The sequence below is a fragment of the Panthera tigris genome, chromosome F3 (genome assembly GCF_018350195.1).
Source record: "Panthera tigris isolate Pti1 chromosome F3, P.tigris_Pti1_mat1.1, whole genome shotgun sequence".
NCBI classification, from domain to species: domain Eukaryota; kingdom Metazoa; phylum Chordata; class Mammalia; order Carnivora; family Felidae; genus Panthera; species Panthera tigris.
In genome coordinates this window covers 40,626,220-40,642,855 of record NC_056678.1, presented here as the reverse complement: position 1 = coordinate 40,642,855, position 16,636 = coordinate 40,626,220, and the positions used below count along the sequence as shown (strand labels likewise).

At 51.2% G+C, this 16,636-nt stretch overlaps 1 protein-coding gene and 1 long non-coding RNA gene across 6 annotated transcripts in view; one reads left to right on the top strand and one right to left on the bottom strand.

Moving 5' to 3' along the window:
• Positions 1–16,636, bottom strand: part of NAV1 (neuron navigator 1) — a 243,928-nt gene that overhangs the window by 182,898 nt on the left and 44,394 nt on the right. The window contains exon 1 of one of the 5 annotated variants that reach the window (XM_042976520.1): positions 4,881–5,653. The exons of the other annotated variants lie outside the window; for them this stretch is intronic. The gene's annotated coding sequence lies outside the window, so the exon portion shown is untranslated. Of the gene's footprint in view, positions 1–4,880; positions 5,654–16,636 lie in introns of those variants that run through there. 5 annotated transcript variants of the gene reach the window in all.
• On the top strand, positions 5,697–9,273 carry LOC122235927. Its single transcript, XR_006214066.1, has 3 exons — positions 5,697–6,841; positions 8,278–8,361; positions 8,779–9,273. It is a non-coding gene; the product is annotated as an uncharacterized LOC122235927 (long non-coding RNA).

Sequence of the window (16,636 nt, the reverse complement as noted above, 5' to 3'; positions counted from 1 at the left end):
GATCAAGCTGGTGCCAACAACCTACCTTTAAGGCCCAGTCCAGCTGAGCCCAACCCCCTTTCCCACGAGATGGCTTCCAAATACTGTACTGCCCAGACTTGGCATTCTCAGAGCAACTCCAGCACCCTCCCTTAGTGTTCCCTAGCCTCATGCCTATTCTGTGCTAAGCCCAGGCTGACAGGCAGGACATATGTAAAATTCAAACAACCTATATAGAAGAAACGTTCACTGTTCCTCCAACACTACTCTCAGAACCTCCTGTCCCATCTCTCAATGCTGTAAGATCTTCCAAATGTCTAACCTCCATCCCTTCTGCTAAGAATCAGGTCCATTTCCTGGTTTTCCAGTCTTGGGGTCAAGACAGGGCACGGGGGAGGGAGTGGATAGGGAGTAGTTTCTCACAGCCTCTGGCCTTTGAGAGAAAAGTGAATTTTGAGCTCCAGGGAGGGGCCCCAGAGATGCCCAACTGAAGACTTGCACTGTATCAGCATATTGGCATTTTTCACTGATTTGATCCGTATAAACGGTTCCACTGTCAGTATCCTTGGTTCCTTTTCAATTAGCCAAGAGAAATGATTTAGTGCTAATGAAAATCAATGGTTTAAAGCTGTCCCACAAATCACAGGGGGCTGGAGGCTTGGGTTATAAATACCTCCCAGGAAGTTGAGCTGGCATGGGGAGTATGTGCAGCCACACGCAGCTTCGCTCTGCTCCAGAACACCTCCTGCTCCACACCCCCAGCTCCAAAACCCCCTCTGGCTGTTTCTAGAATGTGGTATGCTCTCCTGTGAGGCAAATGAGAGCTTGGGAGCTCTGTATCACTAGAGTACAGTTGCCTAGGCCCCTGGGGAGCTGCTCCAAAGACAGCCCATGTCTCACCCGCATCTGATTGTCTCTCTGGTCTGTGCGTGTGTGTGTGTGTGTGTGTGTCTGGTTACTTCCTCTAGGCCACTGTTACTAGAGCTCTGGCTTCCCAAGCAATAGCTTAGATTCCAGATGGACCCTAGAGCTAATGAATGGGGGAGGAGCAGGAGTAAATGGAGCCTGGGGGTGGGGGAACTCATCTCAGACAGAGAAACTGGAACCTGCGTAGACCCCCAGGCAGCCAGCCAGATGACTGCCTCTCCCACCAGACCTGTCAGCTCCGACTTTCTCACACTCACTTTATTGTTATTTTTCTTCCTCAACTTAAAGCCTGCAGTGTGCTTCCATCGATGGTTTTTCCAGTCAGGCAGACGGAGGACCTATCACTCAACATGCCCCACATACTCTCCAGGCCCCCAAAGTCCAGGGCCACTGGGCTGGGGCAGGGGAGGGAAATTCTTTGGTGCTGGGGTAGGAGACGTGTGAGGGATTCTGGACTGCTCTTAAAGCCTTCCTGTCCAGAGGCCCTGCCACTCTGCCATGTGTAGGCTAGTACCCTGGCTGGGGTGCCACATCCTGGCATTTGTAGAGGACTGGACTCTCAATCTGACTGTAAACCCATCAGTCAGACTGAGCTGGGAGCTGCAGACCAGACCTCCTGCCTAGTTAAGTCAGCTTTAGGCTGGCTACACTAGCAATAAGCCAGCTCTACTTTCCTCACAAACTTCAGAATATGCAAGGGGTGGGGGTGGGGCTAAGAGGCAAGATCGCGGAGCTGGGGGCAGGCCCAACAGTCCGAGAGCAGCCCAGGAACGTGACCGTTGGACTGGATTCCAGTGCTAAGTATCTCTCTGAATTATTCAGTCTCCGGGCCTTAACTTTTCCATCTGAGAAGTGGGGCAAGCAATTCCAGCAAAAAAGAGAATGCAACTTCCCTAACTCCTCTCATTCCTGAGCCGTGGAGAGATAAAAGTGTGGCTGCCTATGTGTCTTGAGCAAAACGGAGCACCCCTGTCCTGCCGGCTCCACCAGCTACTACCCTCAGAGCCAAGCTAAAACCATGCTTGGGCCTCATTCCTGCCAGTACAATGCTGCCAACCCAGGACACGTGTCCCTGCCCGTCCCCCACCTCCCCGCTTTCTTCAGCAGCACATTCGTGTAGGAGTCACGCACAGAGAGGCCAGGCCTCACTCACTATAGCCCAAGGCAAGGGGCCAGGCTGCAGGAGAGAATCCTCCCCTCCCCCTGCTGACCTCAATCATGGGAAAGGGTCCGATGGGCTGTGAGGCTCCCAGGGTGTAGCCTCCCAAGGCCCAGAGTCCTGCCAGACACCAGGACGCTAACAGGGGAGCTGGGGGGTCTCACACGAGCCGAAGATGGGGAAGCATCGCCCCCCCCCGCCCCGCCCTCTCCTATTATGCCTAACACATCTAGGAGTGCACTTGTCCCACCCTGTCTACACCGGGGGCCTCCCTCCGTTGTCCTGTACATCCCGGTACAGGGTCTCCGAGGGGGGCCACCTTTGCCTGGAGAGGTTGGTCAGGTTTGACCAGAACTGCCCAGCAAACAAGGCTGAGGTAACAGGGCCCCCTGAGGTGGGACACATTAACATTTGCACATTTAGGCCAGAAACCCAAAAGCCAGGCAGATCAGCACCACTTATCCACCCCACGCCCACCCTGAATGACTGCATTAACTTTCTGTAACTTTTTTGGGGGTGTTGTTCAGGATGTGGTTCTGCTATTTATAAACGGGGCGGTGTAGGGAAAGCTACTTACGCTCTGCAAGCTTTGGTTGTTTCATCTGAAAAATAAGGGTATCTATCTCACTGAGTTGCTATAAAAATAAAATGAGATAATGTGTGTCTTCGTTCATTTGGGTTGCTTTAACAGAATATCACAGACCGGGTGGCTTATAAGCAACAGAACTTATTCACAGTTCTGGAGGCTGTGATCATGGTCATGGTGTCGGCAGACTTGCCGACTCGTGAGAACTTGCTTCTTGGATCACAGCCGGCTGCCTCTGGCTGTGTCCTCACATGGTGGAAAAGTGAGGGAGCTCTCTGAGGTCTCTTCTTTAAAGGGCACTGATTCCATTCATGAGGGGCTCTGCCCTCCTGACATAACCACTTACCAAAGACCCCACTTCCTAACACAATTACCTTGGAGATTAAGATTTCAACATAGGAATTTGGGGGGACACAAACACTCAATCTAAAGCAGTGTGAAAAATGCTTAGCACAGTAGCATGTGGAACGTGCTTAATCAAGGGTAGTTCTTATAAAAATAATAACATGCTTATTAGAAAAAACTTGGAAAATCTAGAACGACACAAAGAAGAAAAAAGCCTATCATCTACAAACCTACTAGTCTACATTTAGCATTGTTAGGTGTTTTGGTTTCTTCCAGGCTTTTTACTATTCATATTCACACGCATAAAACTGTGATTACACTGTACATACATGTCATGTCTCTTCATTTACTATAATTAAGCATTTTTACTTTTCATTCAATTGTGTTCAAAAGTGTACTTGTTAATAGATAATATGGGGCGCCCGGGTGGCTCAGTCGACTAAGCGTCCAGCTTCAACTCAGGTCACGATCTTGTGGTTCATGGGTTCGAGCCCTACATGGGGCTCTGTGCTGACAGCTTAGAGCCTGGAGCCTGCTTCAGATTCTGTGTCTCCCTCTCTCTCTGCCCCTCCCCTGCTCATGCTCTCTCTGTGTCTCTCAAAGATAAAGAAACATTTACAAAAATTTAAAAAGATAACAAACCATCACGCAAAAGCTTTATACAGAAATTACTTAACCATTCTGTCATTGCTAGCCACTCAGGTTGTTTCCAATGTTCCAGCAGTACGTAGAACACTGTGATAAACACGCAAACAAGCTTTGCTTGAGCCTTAGCTTATTTCCTCAGGCTTCTTTCTCAGAAGGGGAATTGTTGGATACAGGGGAGAATCTTATAGACTCTTGGTCACAAACTACAGACCGCTGTTCAGAAAGATTCAGGCAACGTGTTCTTCCTCCAGTGGTGTCTGTGTGTCTGACTCACTGCACCCTTCTCAGCAATTAGGGGCGTACATCAGAACGGCCAAGTTCAGCAGTGGGGCTGCAGCCTCTGCTGGGGGCCTGGCCTTCCATGTGGCCACACATGCCAAGAGCTTTAGCAATGTTCCTGAACAGTCAGGCCAGGCAGGGGAGCAGAGCTGGAGGCAAAACCGCATGGGGTGGCCCCACCGCGAGCAGATCCTGCTCGCCTTGCCCTCCGAACAAAGTGCAGAACAAAGGAACTGCTCTACTTTGGGGATTTCAGTTGGAAACGAGGAGGGACTTTCTGTCCATGAAGAGCACTAAATACAGGAACTGGGACCTTTCTGGTTCTTCTGCTTTGGAGGTTTGGAGGGGCAAAGAATGCTCAGGGTCAGATGCATGAACAGGATGACAGGATGAGTCTTGGCCTTAGTATATACGCTTGAAGTACCCGGCAGTACCAGTGAGGAACATGCCAGCAAGACGAGGTGACTGGGTGGGATCACTGAGTCCCTACCAGTGCCAGCCACCGGGTTAGAGGGGTCTTCCATGCACTATCTACCTTGAACAATAAGTAAGTCCAAGAAGGCCCTGCTTTGGCTTCATGAAGGACCTTGGCTGGTCCCTGGCAACTTGTCCAGGTAGGTAGTTCCTAGATGTTCTGACCAGCTTAGGCTTCCTCCCCCTTTCTTTTCAGTCTTATTATTATTTTTATTATTTAAGTTTTTTATTTATTTTTGAGAGAGAGAGAGAGAATGAGCACAAGTGGGAGAGGGGCAAAGAGAGAGGGAGAGAGAATCTCAAGCAGGCCCCACGCCATCAGCATGGAGCCCAGTGCGGGGATTGAACCAACAAACCATGAGATCATGACCTGAGCCGAAATCAAGAGTCAGACACTTAGCTGACTTGAGCCACCCAGGCGCCCCAGTCCTTCCTCTTTCTGAGTCCATCACCCAACCACCATCCTAGGTGGCCTATAGTCACCTGGTGAATGTCTGTCAGGTCCTCAGGACTGTGGCTGTAAGATCCCCCTCTGCGAACATCAGTCCGGGTACCTAGAAGTCCAGTGCTGTCCTCACTTCCTTTCCCACCTGCTCTTTCCCTCCTTTTCCCTGCAGGCTTCCTCCAGACCTTTGGGATAGGAAGGCAAAGTGGAAGTAGTGGCAGAGGGAGGCAGAGGCTACTGAGATCAACCACTGCCTGAAGTCAGACCGACCAGGAAAATCTCCCAGGGTTCACACACACCCACAGTCCTTGGGCGGGAGGCTGTGTGGTTCGAGATCTTGTTTACGACAGCCCTGTCTTCCACCTCCCATCCTTAGCCTTAGTCCTTCCCTAAAGGCTGCTTGCTTCAGGCATGGCCCTGCTCCTACTTATCTCCTAGTGAAAAACACTCTCCATTACCTCACTCAAGCAACTATTGAAAAATCCTCCCTTATCCAGGCTGCCTTCCTGAATTGACTCACAGAAAGGTGATCACATGGCCCAACCCCACTCTATCTACACACTAAACGCCTGTGGCCCTCATCCTTGGCCCTCGTATAAATGTCCCTAAGCTAGAATCTATGTCTCTGATTGCAGACTGTCACTCTCCTGACTTGTTATCTCATGAGGTTTTGGTTTAAGCTATTTGTGATGCTCTCCAGAGGCCCTGAGAGCAAGCAAGTTGTTGCTGGTAAAACTGTATGAATGTCCTGAAATACAGGGTCTCACCACCTCCTCCTACCATCACCGAACTTTTTTTTTTCCCCTCTCTTTTGGCAGTACTTGTTGTCATGGAGATTCTAACACAATGGGGCAGGTAGGAAGCCTGTTGCTTGGCAACGAGAGGCTGGAGGTACAGGATTGGCTGCTGAGGTCTAAGGGAGCAGAAAGGATGATAAGGGAAGGTGGGAAAGTAGAGAAATACCCTGGGGGGGACACAAAGGCACAGGAGAGAAGCAGAAGACAGGACCAAGGTGAAGAGAGAAAAATAGAAACGAGAAGAGAGAACACACAACCTCCCTGGGGCTGGGTCACCAACTGTGTATTTGCTTGGATGCCCTCAGCAAAAACAACAAGGCAAAACAAACACATACTAATATATTTTCATAGCTGCATTGACATTGTAGCACAAAGAGTGGAGATTTAGACAAAAAGAAGTTCCTAAATATCAGAGTGGGGAAATTCTACGGGGGAGACTCTACTGCACAGTGGAAAGATGACAGGCTTTAGATAAAACACATGGATTTGACTCTCCACTCTACCCAGTCCTTGAAGTGTGGCCTTCTCAAGCGACATAACCTCTTTGAGCTCTGGTTTTCTCATCTTCAAAATGGGAACAGCGACATGAATCTCACGAGGCTGCTGCAAGACTCAGTGCCAATGTGATGAGCGCTGGCCGTAGTGGGAGCTCAGGAAGGGGTCAATCACATGGTTACAGTTGTTGGCCTTTTGTGACCAACTACCCACTGTTGTCTTAATTACCATGACTATGACTAGAATTGACAGCTGTGTGGTGGGGTAGAAAGAGCCCTGTTCCCAATGTCCAAAGACCCGGCTTCCACCTGTACCAACACAGCCTACAGTCTGAGACTCAGGCAAACTATTAACCTTTCTTGGTTGAGTTGCCCACCTATGAAATGGGTATAATAATCTCTCCCTCAGAGTGTCATCAGGAAGATCATGTTCAATTAGGTTGGTCAAGAACCTATCCCAATCCTGAGCACCTGTGGGTGTCTTACATGCTGGGCGCTCTGACTCCTAACACCAGACCTGGGTCTGCTCTCTGCAGTGGAGACCTATAGGTCTGGGCTGAGGCCACTCTCAATCCTTCTTCAAGGAAGGGAAGGGTTCCATGGTGCCTGGGTGCCGTTCCTAGCACCCAAATCACATGTAACTATGGCGAAGAGAGTGGAAGACAGAACACAGAGGCATGGAAGACAAAGCAAAGGCACATCCTCCAGGTTCGTTTCCAAGTAAATTAATTTTGCCAAAGCAATGACTTCTGTCACCAGGAGCAAAGGCAGCAGGGGGAGACCTGACAATAGTTACAGGTAAAAGTGTACAACCATCATTTCTGTATATTTCACAATGACGAGCATTTCCATGCTGGGGCCACATAAGGACTGCTCATGAATATGGAAGTCACCACGTCATAGAAGAGGGCAGGACTGACCTATGTTACCCCGGGCAGGTAGAGCTTTGGCAAACCACTGGATGCCTCCCAGGAAAGAGACACCATAAAATCCTTTGGGGGCACATGAAATTCACAGGATTATTCTTGATGTCTAGCCTAAACTTTTTCTGTTGTAATTTTCAGTTCAGCCTTTCTGCTTCTGTCCTTAGAGAGCAATTTAACTGGCTGAGGAGGCAATTGTCTCACCAGCTTCTAGGTTCACTCCAGGACTGGAGAGGCAGGCGGGAGGGCAGTGACTCACACAGATGCTGTTTAATTCAGCTGTCTCACTGTCTACAGTGCTTCCCGAGCTCTAGCCCCCAGCACCCCACATCCCTCTGTGGTCTCGAGGCTGACTTTCCCAATAATGCCAATAGGCATCAGTGGCATGTGGGGACCACTTCTGCTTGGCCTGAGCCAGACCTGCTAGGATGGGGGAGGCAGAGAGTGGGGGCTGAGTGGGCCTGGGGAGAGCCAGGGGGAGTGTGAACCAGAGGGGTAGCCGGCTCCTAGCTCTGCTCCTCTCAGAGCACCCCAGCCTAGAGCAGCATCTTCCTCTGAGCGCTTCTCTTAGGGGGCTCAGAAGGTCTGCCCTGTGGCCTGAGCCTGCAGGACCTTAAGTGATTCACATACGAAAAGATAATTTAGAGAAGGATTAATTACAGCTTCAAGAACACAGAGTTGCTTTAGCTCTGATGGTGTCTAGTTCATTTTCTCCTGCACTGGGAGGAACAAGAAGAAAAAAAGGCTGCAACCGCAGCAGCAAGAGAGATTTAGGGAAAACTTGGCCTTGACAGTGACTGGGTAGGAGAGAACAGCCCTCTGACACTCATGACATGGGCCAATTGTTTAGATCAGGGAGATTTTCATTCTGGACCCTTAAAAGGTGGATTTTTACAAAACCACTCATTCCGTCTGGTGGGTCAGGTGTGGGGCGAGTGTGAGAAACGTACATAATGAGCTCATCTTGAGGTGCTATGGGGAGCAGCGGCTAACCTGAGCTAAAGAGGGTTTGGTCATTTCCAAAGGGCTGCTGGAGACAGCACTGTGGCTGCATGAAGGAATGGAAAGGGCTCTCCCTGCTTTAACTAGCTTCAGATTTATCTGTTTTAAATCTTGGCTCTCCATGTTACTGCTAAAAACAGTTTGAAGACCCCTCTAATCGAGTTGGTCCCTAGAGCCAGACAGGGGAACAGTGACTACTACTGCTTTAATCTTTTGCAGAAGTCCTAGGAAGGGGCAAATCTCCCAGAAGACAGCTCTGGCTCCAAAGATGGACGAAATGAAGCGTCCAGAACCAGACTTCAGGTAGGGAGTTGGTCAAGTGCTGGAGGTGTGTTATCTCAGAATAAACTTGATCCTAAGGGCTTTAGCATCAGGAGATCCCTTTGCTTTTCCACTGGGATTGAGGGCTCAGACACCCAAGTGCTGTAAAGCTTCACCCCTCTTGAAGTTTCTGACTCATCTTTGTCTATTTTTTGTGCCCCCCAACTTTTTTTAAAAATGAAGTTTTCATTTTGAAGGAATTTTAGATTTACAGAAAAGTTGCAGAGATAGTAGAGGTCCCATAAACCCTTTGCCCAGTTTCCCCCGATGTTAATGTTTTACACAGCCATGCCACATATGTCAAAACTAAGAAATTAACCTTGGCACTTTACTGTTAAAGTACACCAAACTTGATTCAGAGTTCACCAGTTTTTTCCACTAATGTCTTTTTTGTTTTAGGATCCGACCCCAAATCCTCCCCTTGCACAGAGCCCGATGCGACCCATGAACTGCGAGACCATGATCTGAGCCGAAGTCAGACGCTTAACTTACTGAGCTACCCAGGCACCCTGAGAACCTTCCTTCTTCTGGGGCTCCTCTTAGCTCCAGCCTTGGTTCCCTCCCATACAGAGGGATGGTAAAAGGCTCATTCAATGGTAAAAGGCTCTTAGGAATGACTGTGGGCTCTCTGTCCCCAAGGGCCATAAGAATAAGGTGACCAGAAGCACAGATGAGCTGCCCTGCTCCAGACCCGACCCTTCCCCTCTAGGGCAGAGAACTTAGCCTGAGCTGCCCCATCATCTGGAGCCCAGAACTTGGCCTGTGACTTCAGAACGCAGCCCCGATTTCTGAGCACAGAACACTTCATAATAAACAGCAGGGAAAGTGAAGCCGAGATGAGCCTACAACATCTCAGAATTGTTTCCAAATAAAGTGTTATTTTTTTCCTCTCAAGCTCTCCCTGGAGATGACTATGGCGCTTAAAAACCACTAAATATCTCTCCTTGTTTATGACACAGACACCTTCCCATCCTCCCTCTGTCCCTTAGCCTGGTCTCTTTTATAGCAATTACGTGAGTGGTGCTGAATAAGAATCACAGCAGATGCTAGCAAGCCTGCATGATGGGTCCCCCTCCTAGCAAGAGAGGCTCATGGGAGAGGCTTTGATTTCCTAGTTGCAAGATTCGTGGAGAGAAGCTCCCAAGACAAGCAGCAGAGTGGACCCTAAGCCCTGGATTCGGCTGGCTGGGCGCCACGGATGCAGGGCTGCCAGAAAAATCCGTCCTCCTGAACCAGCCATGGGTCACGGCCTTATGAAACCTGCAGCCAATTAGTGTTGTGCTCGGTGTTCTGCGAGGGGATACGGGGAACTGGAATGGCATCTGGGGGAGAGGGGTGTGCAGAGTGGGGGCCAGCCAGTGAGAGGTTAATGGACTGGGGTGGCTTATCCCCAAAGTGAAGGTCAAGGGGAGCTGGCTAATGAGCTTTGCAGATATGAAGCCTTTGTTCTCCATTCCCATTGAAAACGGGGCCTTGGAAAAGGAAGTCCCCTTCCAGCCAGAAAGATTGGGGTTGGACACCAGAAAATGACAAGGAGCTGGGAAACACTGCAACACGTGATCCAAGACGAGTGTGACCTCATCTGGCCAGAAGGCCCTCCTCTGCAGATTCTGCTTCTTGGGGGTCTCACCCTGGCCAGGCAAAGCCCAGGCGGGGAGGCTGTAAGGGTGGGTGTCTGCCAGTAGGTAGGGATCCCGCATTATCCCTCCTCATGTGCTGGGTGGGGCCAACAGAAGTCCCTGTCCCTTTGGGTGGCTCCAAAAACGTTTTCTTAAGGGCAGATCCTTCCTGGTTCTGGTGTCCCCCTAATGATGATCACCTGTCCAGAGGAAGGGACAGGGATTCAACGACCTCTGTAGAGCTGGCCAGCTCCAGGATCAGCCACAGAAAGAGACAACTTCTCCCTCCCATCTACCCCTGCCATGGACCTGAGGAATCACAGAGGGGTTGGGCTCCTATCAGGCTGCAGCCCCACGGCCTTTACCAATCGTAAATGGCAATTACACAATGACCCCCCCTCACCTGCTGCTTCACTTCCATCATCTCGGTTCCTTCTACCAGGTGGGGAAGGCACTTGATAGATGGTGGACTTGTGGTTTGCAGAATGTAAGGGGTTGTCCAAAGTCACAGAGCCAGAACCAGAACTGGCCAGAACCCAGGTCCCCAGCGTCAGGCCAAGATGTCCTGTCAGTCCTGTGGTCCAGCCATTTTTTCTTGACCCCTGCACCCTAGTGCCACTGCCCTAGTTCAGGCCCTTGGTAGTTCTCACCGGGACACACAACTTGGTGTCCTGGCCCCACACTGACTGGTCCACTCGCACCATTTATTCACTGAGGCCAGAATAACCTGGTCAAATTGTAAATCTAATTATAACTCTCCCATGTAATAAAATCAGGCTCCTTGGGGGGGTCTCTAAGACCCTCCTTGACTTGACTCCTCCCTGTCTCGCAGCCTCATCTCCCAGCCCTCCTGGTCTCAACATTGATCATTTATCCACACACCCTGTGGTTTCACGCCTTTCTTTAGCTAATTTCTATTTGTGCTGTGTTCAGCTCAAATATCATCCTCTCCAGGGAGGCCTCGCTGACCTTCCTTGGAGAGCTAAGTCCTGCTCTCCCCCAACTGCCCCCCCCCAAAGCTTCCACAGTCTACACAGCACTGGCTTCTCAGTTTGGACTCCTGGCACCCAGTACAGTGCCTGGCACATAGCAGACGTTCAATAGATGTTGAAGGAACTGGACGCCTTGGCGCCCTGTAGCTGGGCTTGCCTTCTCTTACAGAGAGCTGTGCCCTGCCTCCTTGCAGAGGAGGGTGGGCAGACTGCCCCTCCCACTGCTCTCTGGAGGCCCAGGGAAATGCAGTCAGGAGGGAGAGGGCACACTGCACAGGGGAGGGGCCTGCCTCCCTCATCACACTGAGCAGGGGCTCCAAGAGAGGGGAGGGAGAGGAGGAAATGAGACACCGCTGGCAAGGAAACAGGCCAGGAAATCGTCCCTACTAAACAGGAAGCAGGGTGGAGTGCTGGAGGCAGAGCTTCCTGAGGAGTGGGAGGGAGGAAATCTGGCCCTATTCGCTGCCATCGGCTGCTCAGCCCTCAGCACAGTGGAGCAGGGGCTCCACAACCTACAGGAAGGTGTCTTTGCAAACCCTCTCCACAGGCTTTAACCAGAGGGCCCCAGGGGCATGTTAGGAAGTTATGTGATAGTCTGTGGTTTGCACACTGAGACCTGACCAGGAAGCCCCAAGTCACAACAGCCACACAGCTCCCAGAAAGACAGCAGAGCCACCTTCAGAGAGAGGTGGGAGGGGCGGGAAGGAAAGTAGAGGAAGATGTTTGGCCAAGGTAGGTTTGTGTGAATCCTGAGAAATATTGGGTGCCTTGGGAGGGTGGAGGCTGGGAAGCCAGGTGAGGCTACAGGAGGCCTCGACTACGCTCTCTCCTCATCCTCTTCACTGACCCCCTTCCCCATCACAGGTCCTTTCTCAGCGACAATTTCCCTGACCCCCACACCATATCGATGTTCCCACTGCCTCTCCCTTGTAAAAACCCATCCCACTTATTCAGTATCTTCCCAATGAATAGGCCGGGAGCTCTCTTGAAGCAGAAGACTATACTTTATTCACCACTGTGTCTCCCATACCTTGTACAGTCCTGTCTACATTGTAGATGCTCAGTAAACATGGTCGAATAGATAACCACACGAAGTAATGATGGAGCATGATGGAAAAGGGAATCTCACAACCAGGCACCAAATCCGGGCCAAGGACAGAGTCAAAGAATGACAAGGTCAGCTCTTGCCCAACCTAGAAAAACTGAGGACTTCTTTGCAAGTCTCACCCACAAGCTGCCTCAGTTTCTTCTACATGAGCCCAGCCAGTAACAGGACTGGCTTGATCATACTCTGTCTTCAGTGTGTCCAAAGCCTTAGACTAACTTGGACTAACCTCAGGGTGAAGGGAAGAGTCCCTATAATCAGGAAACTCTGGGGCTGATGGGAGATAAAGTGAATGTACTCTCGGCCACCTTTCCCAGCCTGCTGGGAGAGCTGGGGTCCAAGGCTAGGAAGAGGCAATAACAAAGCTAATATTTATGGAATACTCACCACGTGCCAGGCATTGCTCCCCACATTTTACATGGATCATCTCATTCCATCTTCACAAAACCCCACAAGGTAGATAATGTTATCCTTCTCATTTTATTTACAGCTGAGAAAACTGAGGCAGAGAGAGGGTAAGGCACTTGCCTAAATCACACAGCTAAGGAGTGGGGTGGGTAATACTTCAGCCAGGCTGCTGGCCCTGAGCCAATGTTTTGTTTTTTTTTTTTTTGAAGTAGGCTCCATGCCCAGCCTGGAGCCCAACATGGGCCTTGAACTCACAACCCTGAGATCAAGACCTGAGCTGAGATCAAGAGTTGGACGCTTAACCGACTGAGCCACCCAGCACCCTGTGAGCCGATGTTAACTGCTACCCCACAGTATGTCTGGTACAAGTGACACACAGAACTGCTGAGGAGACAATCATGAAGGGGACTTGACCACAGTTAGTTAATAACTTCATAGAGGAGGAGAGTACTGGGTCAGGAAGGATCGGGCTTGGCATGGGAGGTACCACACCGAGTGGGGAAAGACATCCAGGTGGCAGGGGAGATGCATCAATGACTGAGGGAAGAGGGAATGGTGCTCTCAAGTCAGCCAAAAAGCACTGGGATGGGGTTTCTTCCCCTTTCCCTTGGCTGGGAGACAGTAGCCACAATGGAGGACCAACCTCCAACCCTGATCCCCACTTGCAGTGACAGCGTGCACAGCTGCTCCAGCCTCCCACCACTCCACTCCCAGTCCCTGCCTGGAGAGGAGGGACCTGGTGAATGAAGGTGAGAAACAGACTCAGCATCCCTTGGCACTTGGGGGAAGGAGGGAGCTTGAAGGAAGCACTTGAAGAAAAGGTGGTGTATGGGATCAGAGCAGAGGGAAGGAGAGAGCTAGGTGGGGCTTCTGAAGATACGGGTTATTCAGACAGCTTCAACTGGGAGGGCAGGTGTGGGAAAGAAGCACCCAGTGTTCAGTTTTAAGCATCCGTCTGACTGAAGTGCCTTACACTACTCTTACACGTCCTGTACCTAGTATAGCACTGAAGCCCATAGGAGAGCCTGACAAAATCGAGCTTACACGAGTGAGCTTTGTGGCAGAGGCAGACACCAGAGATGGCCTAGGTTATCAGCACGTAGGATTGGAGGTCCCACTAATGAGTGTCTCAGGACCTTCCCGGTCTCCTGGAGACTTGGTGATGTGCCTGGACATTAGTCCTCAGCCATGTGGCAGGCCCAACGGCCAAACTGTTGGTTATACAGTTAGCACTAGAAGCATGAAGCAATCTTCAAATGCTTTCATGTCGCTCCCTTGGGGGGCTTCCTAGCGGTGCTCAGCACAGGACATGTAAGAGTGGTGCGAAGTACCTCATACTTGACTAATGTTTAGAATTGAACACTGGTGCGTTTCTTGAACACCCTGTTCCTTCTCGTCTTCTGCCAATGCCCTTTCCATAGAGAAAATGCAACGGTTCTCTGCTCAGGGTTCCCTTTCTTAGGGTTGGCCCTCTAAACTGGCCTCTTAATCCTTGGAGCAGAGAAGGGGCAGTGAGCCACAGAGGGCACCCTGGGAGAGCCACCACACTTTTCCCCTGAGGCCTCCTTCAGGCCAGGCCCCTTCTGGTTTCAGCAGGCTCCTGTGCTGGACAGCTCCCAGTTCCCCAGCACCGGGTGGAGGCTAGAGCTGCCTTCCCATCTAGCTGCTCAGCCCTAGCTTCTGCCAAGGCTGGCTGATGAAAGGGCCAGTCCCTCTCCCTACTGCCCCTCACTCACCTCACCTCACTTGCTATCCATGTGTCATAGAGGGAATCCATCTTTGATCCTCCCTCATAACGTCCACCTCTCTACCTGCCTTTCCTCCACCCTCCTTCCCCTTTTTAATAACTCAGAGCCTCAGCTTTCCCAAGGCCCAACAAGGCCAGGCCCCAGCAATTCTCCTTGCTGAAAGAGGGCTCCACAAAGGGCTCTGTTAGCAGTCTGGGCTGAGATGTCCTCAAAATTAGTCTGACCTCTCTCATAAGCCGGCTCCTAATGTTTCCTCCTGCAAAGCCTTGCCAGACCCTGTGCAGTTTGGGAGCATTTCACATCTTCTCATTCCTGCAGCCTCTTCCCCTGCCCCCCCCCCCTTTTCCTGGGTCATACTGAGAGCCCCAACCTTCCAACCTTGGAGGCTCTGAAGTGCACAAGTAAGGCGAAGATAAGCCCTTGCCTTCATAATTCACTCCACAGCATGGGGCTAAGAATTGCCAGGGCCCAGGATGGCCTTGTGAGCCATCAATAGGCTAGGAGGCACCACTCACTTACCAGTAGACAGGCTAGATTCCTTGGCACTTAGCTCTTGGCTGGTGGTGTTCTCAGAGCAGTTGGGTGCACTTGGCCTCTTTCTACCTGTTCTGAGGGAGGTCCTATTACAGTGACCCCGAGGGCCAAAAGTTGAAGTCTTAACACACGATCCTAATCCATCACCATATCAGTGAGCCCCTGATGGCCTCAGGCTCATTGATTCTCCCTGCACCTGCAACTGGAACAGAAGTAGGAGGGAGAGCCTGGAAGAGGCTGTGGCTCTCAGTTGGGGAGGAGCCAGAGCTGAGGCCACTGGGAGCCCCAGTCTGCTAGCGGCAGAGGAGACAGAATCCTGGGTCAGTGGTAAACTGCTCTCCCCTCTAGTGATAATACCAGTAGAGATATGTCAAAGAAATTTACAAGCAACTACAAATACAGTGGTGCAGGCCCAGGACAAAAGAGCTTAAAGAATGGCTGAGAAAATGACGAATCAGCAGGGAAAGGTCACTGACATTTGGATAAACTCCTGGTTCTGGATGTGGTTCTACAGTCTTCTGACTCATCTGTGTCTAGCCACTGCCCCAGGGCCTGACTAATTGGAGGAAAGTTGAACAGGGCCAAAGAAAACAGGGGTAGATGTTGTAGGGCCCAGGTTCCCGGGGCTTGGAGGGAAAGCAGATGTCTTAATTTATGGGCCTGCATTAGTACCCCTCAGGGGAGGGGAAGTTGTCTCTGGCCAAGAGTGCACTGAAGCCTGAGAACCAAAGTAGCCCCAACCTGCTGACAGGTTCCGTGGGGCTGATGGATGAACGGCGACTGCCACTGGAGATGGTCTGGGGCTGGGAAAAGCATCAGTCACCTAAGGCCTCAGAAAGCCAGAGCCAGGGCATGATCAAACACCTCTTTCCCCAGTCCTGCCCCAAGCTCTTGGTTGCAGTCCCTACTCAGCCCCAGAGAGCTAAATTTCTACCTTCCAGATGGGACAACGCTGCTCAGGGTCTGGGGCAAACATAGGCAGGGCTTGTCAATGTCTGATGATGGGGAGGCCCTGTGCACGTTAACCAATGTCTACAGAGGCCCCTAGAAATCAGGAAGAGTAGAAAGATGTGACTTGGAGGGGGTATGGCCCCAAGATGGAAATGACAGAAGAGGGCCACCAAGGGAATCCCCAGTCACCACTGGACTCACTCCTGGTCTGACAGGTAGAGCTCAGAGCTGTGAGGTAAGGGCTGGCTCCTCATCTCACTTGGCTATGGGGCCTTCTGCCCCTTCCCACAGTGAACTTCACTTTGCCACCTGGAACACAAGATGAAGCTTTCCTTCACAGTCCCTGGGTACAACTAGTTATCTCCTGCCACTCTTCATGCATCTCAGCTTTTACAGCACAATTCTGACACCACCTCCTCCAGGAAGCCTTTTGGGTCAGGCCACCCATTCTTCAATTCATGAGCCAGATTCACTGACTACCCCCCTCACTGCCACTGAATGGAATAAGTGGGTCAGGGTCAGTTTGCACAACCTCCCTGAGTCAGGGCCCGGCCCAGGGCTCAGTGGCAATGGGGTGGCCCCCATGCTCCAAGCCAGGGGTTCAGCCTACCCTGGCTGGGGCCGAGCAGGTCTGGCATAAAGGAGGGTATGTGAGCTAGGTTGGCACCAGGGAAAATAAGTATGTGCAAATGTATGCAGATGTATGCAAATCTCTGCAGCCCTGTAGACTGCAGTGCTGGCTCAGGGTAAGACATCCACAGCCCCACCCTGGGCCCCACCCCAGGTGTGACCTCTCTCCTCTGGCTCAGGAATCCCTTCTTCCAGCTTCTCTCTCCCCAGGGCATCTCTTCCCTCTCAGTGCTCACCGCCCCCCGCCCCCACTCCCGCCCACCCCAACCC